Source organism: Papaver somniferum, chromosome 10 (genome assembly GCF_003573695.1).
Source record: "Papaver somniferum cultivar HN1 chromosome 10, ASM357369v1, whole genome shotgun sequence".
Classification (NCBI taxonomy): Eukaryota; Viridiplantae; Streptophyta; class Magnoliopsida; order Ranunculales; family Papaveraceae; genus Papaver; species Papaver somniferum.
This window is the reverse complement of record NC_039367.1, coordinates 116010590-116024875: the sequence shown is the minus strand read 5'-3', so window position 1 is coordinate 116024875 and position 14286 is coordinate 116010590. Positions and strand designations below refer to the sequence as shown.

Sequence of the window (14286 nt, the reverse complement as noted above, 5' to 3'; positions counted from 1 at the left end):
ATCTTCTTCGACAACGCGATCACCATGTTTGGGATAATCGTTCGAAGCACTTGTGAATGAACAAAGTAGGACTCGATTGACTAGGGAACTAGTGGGCCCGCCGGTGGTCAATACGGTGATTGCCTACTTCTACCAGGAGTAGTCTATGTTTGCTAAATCGCTCGGCCAAATCGTGTGGTCGTGATCATTTTTGAGACTGATATGTACAATCCATATTTTCCTTAAGGAATTTAAACGTGTTCGATCGCGCTAACTTTCAATTAAAAGGCGTGCTAATACGCTAATCTCTTTGTCAGAGGGTGGTGTAGCCTATATGAGTGTTTTCATGCTGGTCTCAATACTGACACTTCGGGAGATTTACGCTACTCCGCTGCGAGTGAACGTTAATCGTCATGTCATGCCAATATTGAGAGTTCGGCTGGGAACATAGCATAGGAAAATACTAGGCAGACCATGCATTAGCAAATAATGCGATAGGTTAAAATTTACAGAATATCTGGGATTGTTGATTCACGCACCATTCTGGATAAATTTCATAAATATGTTGAATTTACCAATACATATGTAAGTGAAAAGGTTTGTGCACTCATCACTTTCAAATCGCTCTCGTTCTTTTGCAGGATGACAGCGCTAAACATGGGGTTTTAAGATTCTAACCCTGAACTGAAAACCACCATCAACATTAAGTCCCCTGTGTAACGAGCCTCAAGCTCGTCAACGCTACTAGACCAGTCATGAGACGACTAAGTCGTTATTGACCCGATTAATTAGAGACGGACGTAATTAATAGAAATTAATCTAACAACGATCTAGATACGAAACTAGTATCACTGGATAGGTCTCGAAAAGTTATGCGCATTGGACTACTCAAACGTGTCATTTAGACAACGGACAAAGAAGATAACATCAGAGTTGTACGAGGGGAAAATAACCTTTTTACATCTAGACCGCCTAGATTCCCTTATCAATTCAACGTGTGCCTTTATAATTTCAGTTGTCTTATCATCACCAAACGTGTCGAGAGAAAATCATTTCTCTTTTCTTATTCCCTTTCCTTCTTTTTTCATCTTCTTCTCTGTTTCTCTTCTCCTCCTCTCTGTCGATTTATTTTTCAGTGGTTTGAGATTGAGTAGCTCGAAAGTAGTTCATAGAAAGCTTGTAGTTGTTGAGTTGAGGGAGAAGGTGATGTTGCTGCTGTCGATTGGGTTTTTGGAAGAAGCAGAAAGTTAGAGTTTTGGAAATAATTGAGTTAGGGTTTCAATTGAGGTTCAAAGAAGGATTGGAGGATGAAGATGATGGTTTACGAGGTTGAATTAAGTTGGGTTTATCACGAATTAGAATATAAAGTTGAAGAGTGGTCTGAATTTGATATTAGGGTTTTCTGAGTTGGATTAGAATTCAAATTAGGTGATGATTAAGAAGAAATTGACGACTGGGTTTTGTTGATTGAGGAGCGGGATGAAGTTAATTGGATGACATGGAGTTGTTCATGAAGAATTGAGGAGTTAGGGTTTTTGTTCTTCCCTAAAGCGGAATTAGGATTTCAGAAGAATTGAAATGGGATTTAGCTATTCAGAGGATGTCGATTCTTGGGTAAGATTCTATTTTCGTTTAACTTTGGTGTTTTAGTTTTAATTGTTTGGATTATGGAATCTTTGTGTTTGTGAGTGTTACTGTTGTTGTGTTGAGTATAGAATAAACTGTGATTGAGTTGTGTTTTATCTTTGAGACTGAATTGAAATTAAGTTTGTTAAGAAACCTAGAGACCTAGTTTCCCTGAGTTGAGTTGTGGAAGTGTTGGTGGTGGAGGTGAGAATCTCAGGAAGAAGTTGGCAGTTATAGATTATGGAGTTTTCATGAAGTTGTGGCTGCAGTTAAGAGTTTGAGTTGAACTGGTGGAGGTGCATATAGTTTGTTAGGTGCATTTGAAGAATGGGTTGAAGTTATGGTGGTTTAAGTGGTTGCAGTTCATAATAATTGCTTGTAAAGACAGTTGTTGGTTTTGATGGTGATATCATTGAGGGGATGATTGTTGTAACTAGATTGAGTATGGAGTTGGAAATTGATTGTTGTCTTGTAGTCTAGGTGGTGATAAAGTATATTGCTGAGTGGAGTATGAGTTAAGGTAGGAAATGTTAGTGATGAAACTGAGCTTGGTTGTGCTCTACATTTCAGGGAGGAGGCCTGAGATGCACATGGATGAACTACAGATGATGGGATTACAGGAGGAAGCTGAAATGAGTTGGAAGTAGTTGTTTGAATTATACTTAGGATTATCTGAAGTGGATGTTTGAGGATGGAATTGATAAAGAGGAAGATAAATTGTATACAGTTGGAAATTGTATGCGTAATTGTAGATGTATAAGTTGTTGCCACAGATAAGGGAAGCTAAATTGAGTTGCAGATAGAGTATATTTGTTTTGGGATTACAAGGAAAGCTTGATTGATGCTTGTTTGAATGATGATGATATTGAAGTTGTAATTCATGAAGTGTTGGAATTAGAACAATAAGAGATGTTTAGACTATGTGTATTTGCAAGTAGAATTAGAGATGCATTTTTGTGTCTTGGTCTGTTTTGTGTTGCACCATGTTGGTGAACTAGAATGTGTAATCACATTGGCATGTTTAGCTTGAATCATACTAGCTGACAGAGTGGACTCAGTTTGACCAGTTCCCTATTTTAACCTCGAGTCCGAGTTTGGTCCTGACTGTTTGACTTGATCTTTGACTGGACCTTGACCCGACCTTGGACGTTGACTATTAGTTGACCCTTTGACTGTTAGTGACCGTTAGGTGACCCTATTAGTCCGGGTTAGTGGACTTGGGATTAGGCCTAGCTTTCCTAGTTTGATACTTTGGACCTTTATGGTCCGAAATAGCCTTTGATTCCTTCTACAAAGTTGTAGATATTCATAAGACATATCTAATGGACTATATAACCAATCTAATTGGATTAGTAAACCTTTGTATGCTAAAGATAGATAATGAAAATGTGTAGAACCTTAGATGGGCTTAGAACCATTAGATAGTTCATTTAACTTATAACTAGAGAATTGTATGAGATTGTGTTATGAGCCTTGTATGAGCCTTTTGGCTAATTCTTAGAGTGCTTGTGTGATTTTTAGTTACTCCTTATTAACAACGATCGATTCAAAAACTGAGCCAGTAGATTATGGATCTCAAGGTAGGCGAGGCTTGTCATCAAATAAGGTGGGAACTTTATAACCTTCTTGTAATCATTAAGTTCTTTTTCATATGCGAGCATGATGCGTCATTACTTCTTATGAGAATATTTGTGTGTAAATGATTGGGTATGTTGTGTAATATGCCTTGTGTGGATTCTCCAAATGTTATATCTATTTTTATGTTTATTATAGCCCAGATGAGGCAATATCGTTATATAGGGGAATATTACCTTTTATAGTTTCTTGTGAGAATCCATTCGTTTGCATATTTTGCTTGATTGCAAAACCTTCGGGACTTATGATGGTAGATTCGAATCATGGTGTGGATGGGCACATCGTGTGGATGGGCTATTATTGGAGTCTGGAGTTATTCTGCTTTCGCTTTCTCCAATGAGTTTGGCGAGGTCTGATTGACATATTTTAGTTGTTCTTGCTTCACTTTTGTGGATTCATCCGGTGGTGGTCTTTCACGGATATTGCCACTATGGACGCAATATCTGAGGAAGTGGAACTAGAATAACATTCTTTCATGAATGATATATAATACGATGCTTGTTGTTTGTTGTGTGAATAATTTTATGTGTGTTTGAGTGAAATCCCCGCGAGGAGTGATTGTGGTCTCCCCACATCTCCTTGCTAAGTCTTATAGCCCAGATGAGGCAATACATAGCACGAGAAGTGCATATAATAGCTATCTAACACGTAAAGAGAAATAGTATTACTTTTTATTTTATAACCTAATTTATGTCGTTAATGACCCAGATGAGGAAATAGTATATCGAGGTATTTGGGGAAATTACTCTTACACATGTTATGCACGATGACATGTTTAAATTACTCCTTCTTTAGAACTGTGTAGTATGTTAGTGATTACTTGAGAGTTACATGTCTCCATTGAGCACCCTTTGGGATGATGTGCTCACTCGTTCTCACTTCAGTTTCAGTTTCCAGATAAGACGATGTACGTGAAGACTTCCGTTTCCGTATATTAGAGCCTTATCGATATAGAGATGTTGTGTATCTTTATTCTGAAAAAACAACACATTATTGTATTTATATATATTAGAAGGAATTCATCTATACAATACCAGGAGTTTGGGTTTTATTGTTAGAACTTTATATAACTATGATTCTTATGATCAACAATCTAGATTTGATACTTCGGTTAGGTTGTAATCACATTAGCTAAACATGTTTAGTAATTGGGGCGCCACAAGTTTGTATCAGAGCTCATTACTAGATCTTACATGGGCGACAATAGGATTAGCCAGTGACAGATAGATTATTAAATTAGTTTAGAACTGGGTTGGGTTTGTTAGATAAATCTTAATCACTAAAAAAAACAATCAAGAATTAAAATATTTTTTAATTGATTGATTGTTCAGCATGATGATTGCTTGTTTCTTGTTTTGTGTGTATATATTTATGAAGTAAAAATTGTAGGCTGAAACCAATTGTGGTATAAGTTAGAAATTTCAACAGATAACTAGAAATTAGTTAGTCTCAATTAAATGATACTTAGATAATCTAGCACTGGAGAATAGTGAGGTTGGCAACTACATGCATGGATTACCATTCGTAAAAGGAGAACTTGCTTCTATTAGTGAACTATTAGATCCTAAATTTTACTTAGAAACTACTAGAGTACCTTTTCTCGTAGTTAGAACCATTAACCTATTAAAGTAGAAGGTTAGTGTGAATAAATGTAGACCTAGTTATTTGTTAGAATTTAATTCAACATAGTGAGCTTAGAGTTAATCAACTTATGAAATAGAAATTAGTATAAAGAGCTTAGAGACTAAAATTTATAGTTTTCTAGTTGTAGAAAACCATATGGGTTTGTATTTCATTTCTTGTTGTTTCGGACTCATTTGAAATGAGTTAATCTTCGTGCGTTTGTAAGTATGAGCAGTACTTGCATTTAGTCGAGAGATAGTAATTCTCCATAAGGTGGGGAGTTTTTGAAGACTATATGGTGGATCGATTTTCGAGGACGAAAATGATATAAGGTGGGGAGAATGTAACGAGCCTCAAGCTCGTCAACGCTATTAGACCAGTCAAGAGACGACTAAGCCGTTACCGACCCGATTAATTAGAGACGAACGTAATTAATATAGAATTTAAATTAACAACAATCTAGATACGAAACTAGTATCACTGTATAGGTCTCAAAAAGTTACGCGCATTGGACTACTCAAACGTGTCCTTCAGACACCGGACGAAGAAGATAACATCAGAGTCGTACGAGGGGGAAAATAATCATTTTACATCTAGACCGCCTGGCTGCCCATATCAATTCAACGGGTGCCTTTATAATTTCAGTTGCCTTATCATCACCAAACGTGTCGAGAGAAAATCATTTCTCTTTTCTTATTCCCTTTCTTTCTTCTTTCATCTTCTTCTCTGTTTCTCTTCTCCTCCTCTCTGTCGATTTTTTTTCAGTGGTTTGAGATTGAGTTGCTCGAAATTAGTTCATAGAAAGCTTGTAGTTGTTGAGTTGAGGGAGAAGGTGATGTTGTTGTTGTCGATTGGGTTTTTGGAAGAAGCAGGAAGTTAGAATTTTGGAAATAATTGAGTTAGGTTTTCAATTGAGGTTCAAAGAAGGATTGGAGGATGAAGATGATGGTTTACGAGGTTGAATTAAGTTGGGTTTATCACGAATTAGAATCTAAAGTTAAAGAGTGGTCTGAATTTGATATTAGGGTTTTCTGAGTTGGATTAGAATTCAAATTAGGTGATGATTAAGAAGAAATTGACGACTGGGTTTTGTTGATTGAGGTGCGGGATGAAGTTAATTGGATGGCATGGAGTTGTTCATGAAGAATTTAGGAGTTAGGGTTTTTGTTCTTCCCCAAAATGGAATTAGTATTTCAGAATAATTGAAATGGGATTTAGCTATTCAGAGGATGTCGATTCTTGGGTAAGATTTTATTTTCGTTTAAGTTTGGTGTTTTAGTTTTAATTGTTTGGATTATGGAATCTTTGTGTTTGTGAGTGTTACTGTTGTTGTGTTGAGTATAGAATGAACTGTGATTGAGTTGTGTTTTATCTTTGAGACTGAATTGAAATTTTGTTAAGAAAGCTAGAGACCTAGTTTCCCTGAGTTGAGTTGTGGAGGTGTTGGTGGTGGAGGTGAGAATCTCAGGAAGAAGTTGGCAGTTATAAATTATGGAGTTGTTATGAAGTTGTGGCTGCAGTTAAGAGTTTGAGTTGAACTGGTGGAGGTGCATATAGTTTGTTAGGTGCATCTGAAGAATGAGTTGAAGTTATGGTGGTTTAAGTGGTTGCAGTTCATAATAATTGCTTGTAAAGACAGTTGCTGGTTTTGATGGTGATATCATTGAGGGGGTGATTGTTGTAACTAGATTGAGTATGGAGTTGGAAATTGATTGTTGTCTTGTAGTCTAGGTGGTGATACAGTATATTGCTGAGTGGAGTATGAGTTAAATGTAGGATTTGTTAGTGATGAAACTGAGCTTGGTTGTGCTCTACAGTTCAGGGAGGAGGCCTGAGATGCACATGGATGAACTACAGATGATGGGATTACAGGAGGAAACTGAAATAAGTTGGAAGTAGTTGTTTGAGTTATACTTAGGCTTATCTGAAGTGGATGTTTGAGGATGGAATTGATAAAGAGGAAGATAAATTGTATACAGGTGGAAATTGTATGTGTAATTGTAGATTTATAAGTTGGTGCCACAGATAAGGGAAGCTAAATTGAGTTGCAGATGGAGTATATTTGTTTTAGGATTACAAGGAAAGCTTGATTGATGCTTGTTTGAATGATGATGATGTTGAAGTTGTAATTCATGAAGTGTTGGAATTAGAACAATAAGAGATGTTTAGACTATGTGTATTTGCAAGTAGAATTAGAGACGCATTTTTGGGTCTTGGTCTGTTTTATGTTGCGCCATGTTGGTGAACTAGAATGTGTAATAACCTTGGCATGTTTAACTTGAATCAGACTAGCTCACTGAGTGGACTCAGTTTGACCAGTTCCTTATTTTAGCCTTGACTCCAAGTTTGGTCCTGACTGTTTGACTTGATCTTTGACTGGACCTTGACCTGACCTTGGACGTTGACCATTAGTTGACCCTTTGACTGTTAGTTGTAGTTAGGTGACCCTGTTGGGCCGGATTAGTGGACTTGGGCTTAGGCCTAGCTTTCCTAGTTTGATACTTTGGACCTTTATGGTCCGAACTAGCCTTTAATTCCTTCTACAAAGTTGTAGATATTCATAAGACATATCTAATGGACTATATAACCAATCTAATTGGATTAGTAAACCTTTGTATCCTAAAGATAGATAATGAAAATGTGTAGAACCTTAGATGGGCTTAGAACCATTAGATAGTTCATTTAACTTATAACTAGCGAATTGTATGAGATTGTGTTATGAGCCTTTTGGCTAATTCTTAGAGTGCTTGTGTGATTAACAGTTATTCCTTATAAACAACGATCGATTTAAAAACTGAGCCAATGGATTATGGATCTCAAGGTAGGCGAGGCTTGTCATCAAATAAGGTGGGAACTCTATAACCTTCTTGTAATCATTAAGTTCCTTTTCATATGCGAGCATGATGAGTCATTATTTCTTATGAGCATATTTGTGTGTAAATGATTGGGTATGTTGTGTAATATTCGTTGTGTGGATTCTCCAAATGTTATATCTATTTTTATGTTTATTGTAGCCCTGATGAGGCAATATCGTTATATAGAGGAATATTACCTTTTACAATTTCTTGTGAGAATCCATTCGTTTGCATATTATGCTTGATTGCAAAACCTTCGGGACTTATGATGGTAGATTCTTGAATCATGGTGTGGATGGGCACATCGTGTGGATGGGCTATTATTGGAGTCTGGAGTTATTCTGTTTTCGCTTTCTCCAATGAGTTTGGCGAGGTCTGAGTGACATAGTTTAGTTGTTCTTGCTTCACTTTTGTGGATTCATCCGGTGGTGGTCTTTCACGGATATTGCCACTATGGACGCAATATCTAAGGAAGTGGAACTAGAATAACATTGTTTCATGAATGATATATAATACAATGCTTGTTGTTTGTTGTGTGAATAATTTGATGTGTGTTTGAGTGAAATCCCCGCGAGGAGTGACTGTGGTCTCCCCACAGCTCCTTTCTAAGTCTTATAGCCCAGATGAGGCAATATATAACATGAGAAGTGCATATAATAGCTATCTAGCGCGTAAAGCGAAATAGTATTATTTTTTATTTTATAACCTAATTTATGTCGTTAATGGCCCAGATGAGGAAATAGTATATCGAGGTATTTGGGGAAATTACTCTTACACATGTTATGCACGATGACATGTTTAAATTACTTCTTCTTTATAACTGTGTAGTATGTTAGTGATTACTTGAGAGTTACATGTCTTCATTGAGCACCCTTTGGGGTGATGTACTCACTCGTTCCCACTTCAGTTTCAGTTTCCAAATAAGACGATGTACGTGAAGACTTCTGTTTCCGTATCTTAGAGCCTTACCGATATAGAGATGCTGTGTATATTTTATTATATGTATCTTTATTCTGAAAAACAACACATTATTGTATTCATATCTATCAGAAGGAATTCATCTATACAATACCAGTAGTTTGGGTTTTATTGTTAGAACTTTATATAATTATGATTCTTATGATCAACAATCTAGATTTGATACTTCAGTTAGGTTGTAATCCCATTAGCTAAGCAGGTTTAGTAATTGGGGCGCCACACCCTGCTTAGCACGTAACAGTGATATTGTTGCGGGGTAAGCAATAGATGGTGACAGGCGAGAACAAATTGAAAAGGCAAGGCATGGATGGATTACCAGGAAACATTTGATCGACTCTTGGCAATAGGTATGAGCGGCACTGGTGCACTGTTAGTCCGTACATGGAGCGTTGGCGCTCGCGGGCTCGGCTGCCTTCTTCCGTGCATGGTAAAAAAGGAAACCCTTTTCCACTCGAATTCCAAAAACGTCGTGCGTATAAAAGGGGGTCGTCCTCCCTCTTTATTATTTGATCGTCTGCTTGTGTATTCGCTTGCAGCAGCTGGTGCTCCTTGTTGTGTTGATCTCCCTTCATTGCTGTAGCAGGGAAGTGGCTGCTGTTTTGAATTTGGGACATCGACTGCCTTGCATCCTCCAGATATACTGACTAGGACCCGTATTTGGGATGGACGCGTTCTTCCGTTGACCATCCAACGGTCCTTTCCCGGTTCTTAATTAGGGTTTCAACAAGAAGCATGACTTGGTTGGTGTTGAACCCTCGTTTATCGGATGAATCTTGTTACAACCATTCAGTCTCATTTTAGGGTTTCTGCCGCGTGTATAAATATACAGGGAAGTTAAAAACACCCTTATCGTGCTGAGATAAAGATTCTCTTGCTGAAACTCCAGCCTTTCATCATGTCAGACAGAAGTGGATCATCTTCTTCGACTCAGCCAGATTCTTCTACCAAACGCAAGCGGCTTGTATCCAGAGTATGATTTTAAATATTTTCTGATTTTGAAGTATTAGTTCCTCTTTTTTCTTTTAGCGTCTAACCATCCTTTTATTTTAGAGCGGTCGAATCCCTGAGCCTCGTGACGGTTCTCCTGTCTGAATCATTCGAGTCAAGAAGATCATACCGATCTTTTTTTTTACTGGTGAATATGCATTTGTTAGCCACGACCGGTAGGTAAAAAAATCTTTTCTCCTTCCTTTTGTAGAGGTATCCTTCTGGGACATGTGTAACAGTGGTTGAAGACGATGATTTAACCACTCCTCTCCCTTCAAGCTCAAACTCGCCTGATGCTGACCTGAAAGACGCTGATTTGGGTATCTCCTCCTACGAGTACCCCAATGCAGGCTTGCATTTCGACATTCACATGAGATGCTTGTCTTTTAGTTACCGGGTTGTTGGCGGTTTTCTATGAGGAAGGAGTTCATACCCTTGTATACAAAAATATGGAGAAGGTACGGCCATATTGCAACTAGGAACGTGGTGCGGCACTGCTCGTCTGCTTTAGTTACCACGGTGAACTGTCTCCTTCCCATGATTGCCAAGATGGAAGGTACATCCATACGTGATGTTGCTGAATCAGCTATTTAAAAGTGGGAAGACATGATATCCACCTGTGAATCCATGAAGTTCAACGTGGGATGGTTGCGGCAACGCCTTTATATTATCAAAGTTGATCGAGCCGGTATCATCGCCAATGTCGTTCCTGCTGCGAAAGCTATCTTGGAAGAGGAGAAGGCCCTGGCTGCGGAATCTAAGAAGGTGGAACATGCGATCCAAAATTTGAACAGTAAGACTGAAAGGTATCAGGAGAGACTGAAAATGATGCTTTCAAGGAACTATAACTTGTTGGATGGCCTTTTCTGAGTCATACTTATATTTATTGTTTTAAATAAGTAGGTACAATGACGTTTTCATCGTCCCTTTTTTTTGTTGTTGGGGTTTTGAGCCTTGCTTTGGAAAATGAATTGCATTGGGTTTTGTTAAGCGAACGGAGTTTACATTAATATGCTTCAACTAATGGAGAATTTGATAACTAAGATATGAGAAGAATGAAAATGCCTGATTGTTGCGTCGTGAGGCAGTGAGGAATAGAATGATGATCAGGCGTAATATGCCTTGAGCCAATTTTCGTTGATGACTGCTTCCAATTTACCTCCATCCTCTTTGACAATCTTGTAGTATCCGCTGTTATAAGCCTTGGTGATCACGTAAGGACCTTCCCATTTTGGAGAAAACTTTGGTGCTGACATGTCTTGCTGAATGTGTTTAGCAGTCTTCAACACCAGATCTCCTACCTTAAAAACTCGTGGCTTTACAGCTTTATCGTAGGCTCTCGAAATCCTGCTCATGTATGCTCGAGCATGTTCTTCCGCTTTAAATCTCCTGGAGTCCAAAGTATCCAATTCCACAATTCTGGAACTCGATGCTTCGACCTAATTCCATTGAACTCCACTCGTTGTTGCTATTCTAGCTGACGGGATTTTAATCTCTGCTGGGAGGATCGCGTTCGCGCCATAGACAAGTGAATAAGGAGAGACGCCTGTAGAGCTCCTATGCGCAGCTCGATACGCCCACAATGTCATCGGCAGTTGCCCGTGCCATGTCCTGGGATTGTCGTGCACCGTTCGACTGAGAATTCGAATCAGAGTTTTGTTAGTGCTTTCGGCTTGTCCATTCCCTTGAGGGTAGTAAGGAGTAGAGAAAATCTGTTTAACTCAATATTCTTCAAGCAGCTCTTGTACTTGCTTGTTGGCAAAGGGGGTACCGTTATCAGTAATGATGTGCTTAGGTACGCCAAACCGACAAATGATGTATTCCTTAATAAATGCTGCAATTTTCGCTCCAGTGGTTCCTCGAAGAGGAATGGCTTCAACCCATTTGGTAAAGTATTCCGTCGCAGTTATGATATACTCATGCTGTTTTGAGGATGCTGGATTGATTTTCCCAATAATATCAAGTCCCCAGCTGTAGAAAGGCCATGGACTACTTACTGAGTGAAGCGGGGGTGCAAGGCACGTGGATGAGATTTTCGTGAGTCTGCCATTCACGGCATTTCTGAACAAACATCGCTGCATCATCCTCCATAGTTGGCCAGTAATACCTTTCGTATACTTGGAGGAACAACTTCTTATTTCCTTGGTGTTCGCCTTCGTGCATTTCGTTTAACATAATTGGGATTTCAGATTTTGCCAAACATCGTAGCAGATTGCCTCCAAAACTTTTGCGGTATAGGATTTCCTCATGAAATACGAATCTTTTGGCTTTCTATTTCAACTTGGCTGCATCCTTCTTGTTGGCAGGCAGCACAGCATCTCGAAGATAATTGATGTATGGTTCTCGCCAGTCCCCAATATAGCCAACGTTAAAGACCTCCAATTGATATGGTGGCGCATGACAACTAGAGCAAGAACCTTGGAGCGATCGGGTTTGAATCCGCATATCCGGCCAGTAGTAGCCGAGGCGTTGAAGACGTCGGTAAAGAGTCACTACCAACGTTTGTCCGTAGATATCGCTGTGAATACGGTTAAGTTGTAGTTGTGCTTTCTCGTCTCCAAGACACCTTGACAGAGGCCCATCTGGATTCTGGTGGTATAACACTACATGAAGCATGAAAAATATTTGCAGGGTTTTGAAACTGACCTTTCCTTGGGAGAGCGAACTGTTTAGCTCTTGAACAACTGGAGTTCTCCAGTCGTTGGTTTCAACATATTTGTATTGTGAGAGCCATGTTGATGCCATAGTCCGTCTCCTTACAGTCAAAGTTTTTTCTGAGCTTTCAAATTGCAGCTTCGAGGCTAATGTGTCTAGGCAATCGGCGTGTTTGTTTTTATTGCGGCCAATATAGGTTATGGTCGCATCAGCAAAGTAGTTCAATAGATTTTGCGCCTCGGATCTATAGGGGGGCAGCGTCACCTCCTTGAGTGAGTATACTCCATTCATCTGATTGACCAGCAACTTAGAGTGGCCTCTTACTTCCAGGTGTGTGGCTCCTGCTTGTTTGGCTAGTGACAATCCTATGAGGAAAGCTTCGTATTCTGCCGAATTGTTGGTGCACTGAAAGTCCAGCTTGAAAGAATGTGAAAAGACTTCGCCCGTTGGAGACACTATAACTATACCCGCTCCTCCGGTATTACTACTAGGAGTAGCAGAACCGTCGAAATATAATAGCCACGCCTCCTCTTTGACAAAAGAGATTTATGGAAATTCCCCATGAAGGTCTTCATGCAATGGGGTAGTTCCTTCTCCTGGGAATACCGCTAGCAGATCTGCTACCGCTTTCCCTTTGATAGCTTTTGGAGAAGCGCACGTTATATCAAACTCTGACGTTTGGAGCAGCCATTTGGCCTGTCTGCCCATCAAGACCGGTTTTGAGAGTAATAACTTGATAGGGTCAGCTCTGGATATTAACACCACTTTGTTCGACAGTAGATAATGTCTGAATTTTTGCACAACGTGAACTAGGGCTAAACATGCTTTCTCTGCTTTGGGGTATCTGAGTTCAGCATCCCTCAAAGTACGGCTGAATTAGTATATAGGGTGTTCGATCCCCTCATCATCCTCTTGGGAAATGAGAGCCCCAACAGCAGCATCGCTAGAGGCAGTGTAGAGGCATAGCGGTCTTTCTTGTATGGGAGATTTCATAACAGCGGGTGATGACAATATTTGCTGGATCTTTCGAAATGCCTCTTGTTGCTTTGTGCTCCAAATGAAACTTTCTCCATTCTTCATCAAGGGGGTGAATGAAGCATAAGATGAGCCAAACCAGGTATAAAACGTCGGATGTAGTTTACCTTTCCCATGAAGCTCTGGAGTTCTTTCATTGTTTGCGGAGGAGGCATCGTGAGAATAGCTTGGGTTTTGGTTGGATCGACCTCGATTCCTTCAGAGGTGACTTGGAATCCCAAAAATTTGCCGGAAGAGACCCTGAAAGCGCATTTCAGAGGGTTCATCTTCAATTTGTACTCGCGACACCTTTCAAACACTTTCCGTAGGACGTCTGTATGGGCTGCTCGAGTCTTTGACTTGACCACTATGTCATCTACGTAATCTTCAACTTTCTTGTGCATCATATCATGAAAAATTGCAGTCATGGCGCGTTGATAGGTAGCACCAGCATTTTTCAAACCAGAAGGAATCACAGTATAGTAAAAGTTTCCGAGAGGAGTTCGAAAATCTGTCTTACTCGCGTCGTGTTCGTACATTTTTATCTGGTTGTAGCCGCTGTACCCATCCATGAAAGAGAACATGCCATGTCTGCTAGTAGCGTCTACTAGCATGTCAATATTGGGAAGGGGAAAATCGTTCTTTGGGCGGCATTTGTTCAGATCTATGAAATCAACACAACACCTAATTTGGCCCTTTTTCTTCTTTACAGGAACTACGTTGGATAACCAGGTAGGATGGTGAATGGGATTGATGAAGCCAACAGTCAGCAGTTTCTGAATCTCAGACTTGATCTTCTCCTCCACATCGTGCCTGAACTGCCTTGGAGATTGTTTGACCGGTTTGGATCCAGGTATTATATGTAGATGATGAGTGATCAGTTTTTCATCTAAGTCGGGCATTTCCTCGTATGTCCATGTGAATATGTCTTGAT

General features: G+C 39.5%; 1 long non-coding RNA gene across 2 annotated transcripts; it reads left to right on the top strand.

The window, feature by feature from the left end:
• The first annotated feature begins 1033 nt into the window (after positions 1–1033).
• On the top strand, positions 1034–10673 carry LOC113318923. 2 transcript variants are annotated; one of them, XR_003344964.1, is made up of 4 exons: positions 1034–1593; positions 7626–9123; positions 9236–9666; positions 9747–10673. It is a non-coding gene; the product is annotated as an uncharacterized LOC113318923 (long non-coding RNA). The 2 variants fall into 2 exon arrangements; XR_003344963.1 differs by lacking the exon at positions 1034–1593 and adding an exon at positions 4251–6106.
• The last annotated feature ends 3613 nt before the right edge of the window (positions 10674–14286 follow it).